General features: G+C 35.1%; 1 pseudogene; it reads right to left on the bottom strand.

Moving 5' to 3' along the window:
* Nucleotides 1-1,948: 1,948 nt before the first annotated feature.
* LOC110543670 (aldo-keto reductase family 1 member B1-like) lies at nucleotides 1,949-3,966 on the bottom strand (annotated as a pseudogene).
* Between the last annotated feature and the right edge of the window lie 2,572 nt (nucleotides 3,967-6,538).

The following is a 6,538-nucleotide window of genomic DNA, read 5'->3' as shown; positions in this document are numbered from 1 at the left end:
CTTGGTTGAAGTATCAGTTTCAGAAAAAAACACTGTGCCCAGATATTTTGGTTCTGTTGCTCTCCTTGTGGAGCTCCTGTCCTTTCCAGGTCTTACTATCTCCCCCTTCTTTCATAGGATTTTCTAGACTCTGACCAAATTTTTGTTATGAGTCTCAGCATCTGCTTTGATACACTACTAGGTAGAGTCTTTTAGAGGCCCTCTGTGGGAGGCTCCTGTCTTGTGTTTTGTTTTCTCTTTCTTCCAATGTCCATCCCATTCTTTCTAAGTGAGGATTGATCATCTTACCCAGGGTCCTCCTTCTTGTTTATCTTCTTTAGGTGTACAAATTTTAGTATGTTTATATTTACTATGATTTCTAACAATACTAGTTTTTAAAATTTTATTATCATTTGTCAGATGTTTTTAAAAGCAAGGCATAGGTAAAATCTTTGTCTTTGTTATTTAGACCCATGTGTGTTCACAATCCCCTATACATGGTTAGAAGTATAGGTCAAAAATAGAATGAAATACAATTATATTTTTATATTGTGTTAAAAATAGAGATAAAATTAACATTATTTTCAAAGAGGTGATAACATTTCAAATATTTATAACAGCAAAACTAATTAATGGTATCACTTTACATCTAAAGATAAATTTTCATATACTGATTATATTTATTAATGTTAATTGTTTTATTGGATTTGTCAAGTATTTAGTAGGCTAATATTCCAATATTGCAGTCTGGAGCCATGCATTAAGACTTAATAGGAGTAATATTTAAATCTAACCTTTTTATTCCTGCATCCTTGAATATTTGTGTTTATATGTGTTTATTCCTTTTTCATGTCTTCAGATGAACTTTAGCATTATATTGTGAACTTCTTTTGTACATAATATTTACTTGTTTTGATTTTGTTGTGACTTTTCACTGACAGATAATTTACAATTCTATGCTACCGAGATGGTATCTCAAAGTACTTTTAAAACACATTTATTTCACATACAATTGCATTTGTTATCTTGACTTGCTATATGTCTCATTTATTTTTAAGATAACACATACATATTTTAAACATGACAGAAGTAATTTGACTCAGAAATATAAGAAAACAAAACTATATTTACATAGAGAAACCATGTATTCATAGAATGATTATGTATTATACTCACAGTCAAGGGTAGTATTTACATCTTCTTTCCAACGACGGACAAAACACTATAGAAAACCACAACCAATAAAAACCCACAGTTCCAGGGACCAAGTCACAATGTATACATCTATAATATTTAAAAATCTTAAGAAAGTTCTCTTATTCAGGCTGCTAAAGATTAAAAATTGCTTACAGAAACAATTTTTATTGCCAATGATAGTGCTATATAAATTCTAGGGTAGTAAAAAGTTGTATGAATTATAGTATAGCTTTACCATCAAATATCAGATGATTTTCAGTGGATATGATTCTTGTTGAATAGGTTCAGAAATTAAGTTACTGGTTGATCTTTAAATTCATTACAAAAGAATTCTTGTTTTGTGTGTTGGTCAATATTTCATTTAGAGAAAATATATAAACATGATTCAAAATACACAAAAATTATTTGCCTTACTTTATCTGTATATTTCTTTTTTTTCCCCCACAAAACAGCTTTAATTTGAGGCAAAGAGAAGGGTTACTGTTCTAAGCACTCAGCTAGTGGCTCTACTCAGACTAGAAATCTTGCTCTCTTTGGCTAGAAAGGGCACTGGTGTTAAAAGTCCATCAGGTGGGGAAGAAAGACCATGAAAGGCTGGAAGAAATACCTCAGTTACTGACACTGCTCTCCAGAACCTTCACCAAACTAACAAACTCTTTGTGTGTGATCTGCAAGGGGCCACCCAGGGTAGAGGGACACAGGACATTAGCAAGGACAGATGAGGCAGGAAGAACAGGTGCAAGTAGCTGAGAAAGAGCAGGGATTCGCAGCTTCAGACTTCTGCATGGAAGGGGTAATTCTTGTGTTTGGCACAGCTCAAGGCACACACTCTCCAGTTCCCGTTGTAGCTGAGTAGCGTGGACACATCCTCACTGCTCAGCTCAAAATCAAAGACCTTAAAGTTCTCAGCATGTGTGCTGGTGTCACAGACATAGGGATCACCACCAAGATCCTTTGTATAGGTAATCGGATCAGCACCTGGGCTGTAGTTTTATTGAACTTGGCTGCAATCGCCTTGACCCTGGGATCCTTCAGGACAGAAGGGTCTTCAGCCTTGGCCTAGGGCGGGTCAGGAGATCCAAAGGGACTATATACAATCACCATGATGTCTTTGGAACGGCAGTACACAGTCAACTTCTCCTGAGTTAGGTACCGGTGCCACTCAATCTGGTTAACCACCAGTTTATATTTGTTTAGAATCCTCTCAATCTGAAGAGGGTTAAAGTTGGAGACACCAATCGCTTTCACCAAACCTTCATCCACTAGTTGTTCTGTGGCTGTCCAAGTGTCCACAAAATCCATGTCACTAGGAATCATATTCCCTGATGCATCCAGTGTGAAGTAGTCAGACCCCGGCTTAAAGCCTATTGGACAGTGAATAAGGTAGAGGTTCATGTGGTCCAGCTGCAGGTCACTGAGTGTCTTCTGTCAGGCTCCTTTCACCACGCTCTTGTCGTAAAACGTGCACCACAGCTTGCTGACAATGAAGAGCTGCTGGCGCTTCACCACCTGCTCCTTGGGCTTCTCCGGAACGCCGCCTTATCTGTGTATTTCTAACGCTCACAGAAAACAGTTTTTGTATATTTTATGTCTATTTGTTAATCTAAATGTTTAAAACATAACCAATGATAACTTTTTTACACAAAATTATGCATTCCAAAACAAAACACAAGTTGCTGTCATGCTTGACAACTCCTTTCACTATATTAGAAGATAGAAATATATGTTATCTCATATTCTCATTGTGTGCTGTAGTTCCCAAGGTAGCTTGCAAATGATAGACTGAAGGAAGAAAAAAAAATTGCACTGGGCATTGGATTTCTGAGAGGTGATTATCTGTACTCAGCTAAAAATAGTGAAGCTCAGTCACGATGAGGAAAATGAAAATTCTTTAAAACCTGTCTGCCCACTTGAATGGTCAGCATTAAAAGGAATGCATGTACTGTTCTATAATTGCTTTTCTAAAACTTGTTACAGCTTTAAATAAAGTCTCTGAATTATTTCTCAAGATGATATTTAAGTATGTTCCTCATTTACAATGCACGTCTTTATAATATTTCTTTTATTTTCCTTTCAGTGGTTCTTTTCCATGAGCTTTTGCATGTAAATTGCTGGCTGTCGATTATTTGTTGTTTTGGTTATGTTCTTTCAGCCTTGCTTCTTTGTATTCTTTTGTTGCACATTTCAGAAAAAAATGAATTTTAATATCTTTTATTTTAGATACACTATTCATTTTTATTTTTGCATCTAGGTGTTTATGTGCTTTTGTATATAATGTTGTTTATGCTGGAGGACACTTCTTTTTAAAGAGTTTTTTTTTTAATTTCTTCACAACTAAATACTACTTTTTAGGGAACTATGATAGATAATTTCTTTCAATCTCACGTTGTCATTATTTAATATTAACTGGAATATTGTTGTGCTGTTACATAATCTACAAAAAAGTCAAACTGAAAACAAAATGATTCCAAATTAAATTTTTATTATATCGTAATTTTATACATGCATGTAAGATGTTTTAATCAATCGCAACACTTCTCTAATGCCTCCCTTGTTTCTCCATGTTATTCCGTCATATCATAATTTATACAGTCTTGAAAAAACCTCCAAGCCCATTTAGAGTAGGCTCTATGAACATGGATGTTGAGGCACATTCTGGAGCCTGCTTAGTCACTCAGTGGCCAGATCCCTGAGAAAACTGACTCTCTGAGAAATCATCAAGTCATTTGTATCCTGTTTCAAAGACAGCACTAAGGCTTGGAAGAAGTAGGTGTGCTGCAGGGGTCTCATTTAGAGTTTGCTGTTCCTCAGTCTCTAACACTCTGTACCTTGGCCAGTTGTGGGTCTCTGTGCTAGTTGTCATCTGTAAAAAAGATACTTTTCTGAGGAGAGCAGAGAAAAGGAATATTCTGTGGGTACAAAGATAATAACTTAGGAGCAGTTTATTACTATGTATGTAAAGAAAATAATTGCAATGATTCAAGCTCTTAGTCTAGGCGTTTGAGGAATAATTCAGGCATATCACTATGAGTTAGAGGATAGTCTCGTTTACATAATAAATTTGAGAGCCACAAACCACCTCCCCCCAAAATAAAGTACATTTGATGTAATATCTAAAGTATATGTCCTTCTATTTCTTTTCTTCATCTTTGTAATACTGTATAACAAATGATACATTTTAATATGAGGCTCTCTCTTTAAAAATTAATTTTTAACATATTTACATCAAAACTTTTTCCTTTTTTATTTTTATTTCATATGATACATTCCAACTGGAGCCTTCACTCTATCCACTCTTTCCAGTGCCCCACCATATACCTTCCCTCTCCCATAAACCTACTGCTCATCCATTTCCCTTTAGAAATAAGCCAGCTACCCGCAGTATCAACCTAACACAGCATAACAAGATGAAATAAAACTAGGCACAAACCCTCATAACAAGGCTGGGCAAGGCAACCTAATAGGAGGAAAAGGTCTCAAAAGTAAGCAAGAGTCCGAGGTATCCCCATTCTTTCTGTCAAGAGTCCCACAAAACTCCCAAGCTAAGCAACCAGCATGTAAGCAGACGACGTGAGGAGGACAAACAAAAATACACGAATGCCTCTGTGTGTCCCCACAAGCACTGCTCAGTTGATTCAGGAAGCCATGTTCTCCTAGTGCCCTTGACACCCCTGGCTCCTACAAGTTTAATTTGAAAAGTCTAGAATTGTTTTTTTTTAACATATTCAATTAAAAATATTTTTCTAGACCTTATGTTTAAAGCTATTTTTAAGACTAGAATCACTTCTATTTTCTACGATAATTTTTATATGTTATTTAGGGGTAAAAATACTGAGGCAAAAATTAAATTATGTATAAGGAAATTAATACCTTACTTGATATTTCTATTATTAGTATTTATTTTTGTAAAAAAAAAATTGAGAGCATGATGATATGGATTATTCTTCCCAGTCATTAAATTGTGTTAGGACTTAACATTATTTTACATTGTGATTGTTCTGATGGTAGAAAGTTTATGCATGAAATTCAGTAAACCAAGAGCTTGTTTCTTTCTGCCTGGAAAAAAAAATACTTCAAAGAACATTTTCAGTAATTTGTCCTGTGAAAAGGGCAAAATTACACATTTACATAATTTTCTACAAAGGTGCCCTAAGCAAATGTATATTATAATGTCTCACATCTGTGGATTTTACTAAAAACATTTTGGAACCGTACTTCAACATTGTAAATCCATCGACCCTGACAATGTTACATTCTTATTAATATGAGAACTTTTGAGTACTTTTGTGACTGTTAGACTATAACCTAATTTTTTGTGGTTTCTTTTTTTTTTCCTGATTTTTTCTTTATTAATTACACTTAATTCACTTTGTATCCCCCCTGTGGTTCTCTCCCTCCTCCAGTCCCAATACCTCCCTTCCTCCACCCTCTGCATGCATGCCCCTCCCCAAGTCCACTGATAGGGGAGGACTTCTTTTCCTTCCTTCTGATTCTAGTCAATTAGGTCTCATCAGGAGTGGCTGCATTGTCTTCTTCTGTGGCCTGGTAATGCTGCTTCCCCCTCAGGGGGAGGTAATTAAAGAGCAGGCCAATCAGTTCATGTCAGAGATAGTCCCTGTTCCTGTTACAATGGAACCCACTTGGATACTGAACTGCCATGGGCTACATCTGTGCAGGGGTCTTAGGTTATCTCCGTGCATAGTCCTTGGTTGGAATGAATATCATAATCACTTTTCTTCTCAATTCCAAATACTTTTATAGAGAATATACTTCATAAATTTCTACCTTCCACACAATTTTGAATGGCCTGTTGTAATTTCCCTTGAGAATAAGTTTACAATTGTCTAAGAAACAAAAATTCTCTCCGAATTTTGGAAAGAGATTAAATGATTACAACTAGACTGAGAAACATTGAAAATAATTGGAAGTCATCAATGTGAATTGTTAAGTTGAAAAAGGAATGCTACATACCATCCTTATAATTCTTTACATGACTGAAGAGAGAATCCTAAATGTGTGTGTTATTATAAACACTAATTTAAGTTTATTGTAGGCAAGAGAAAAAGAATGGTAGAAAAGGAAGTCTAAATAAGTAAAAAAAGAAAAGAATGATAACACAGTTATATTTTAGACTCTAAACACACATCCAACATATAAAAACCCTGGACATTCTAACGTGGTAGTGAGAAATGTCACACTAAAATATTTATTATCCTTCAAAATATAATAATTTTTCTAGAATTTTATATTCTTCAACAATATTTAATAGCGTGGGATATGTTAATAACAGTACCAAGGGACAAGTGTAGCATCTATGTAGGGGTTATCTTCTTTGTGTACACTGTGGGAAGGTTGTGTTCAT

This window comes from Meriones unguiculatus, chromosome 17, assembly GCF_030254825.1.
Source record: "Meriones unguiculatus strain TT.TT164.6M chromosome 17, Bangor_MerUng_6.1, whole genome shotgun sequence".
In the NCBI taxonomy this organism is placed as follows: domain Eukaryota; kingdom Metazoa; phylum Chordata; class Mammalia; order Rodentia; family Muridae; genus Meriones; species Meriones unguiculatus.
This window is presented reverse-complemented; position numbering and strand designations above follow the sequence as displayed.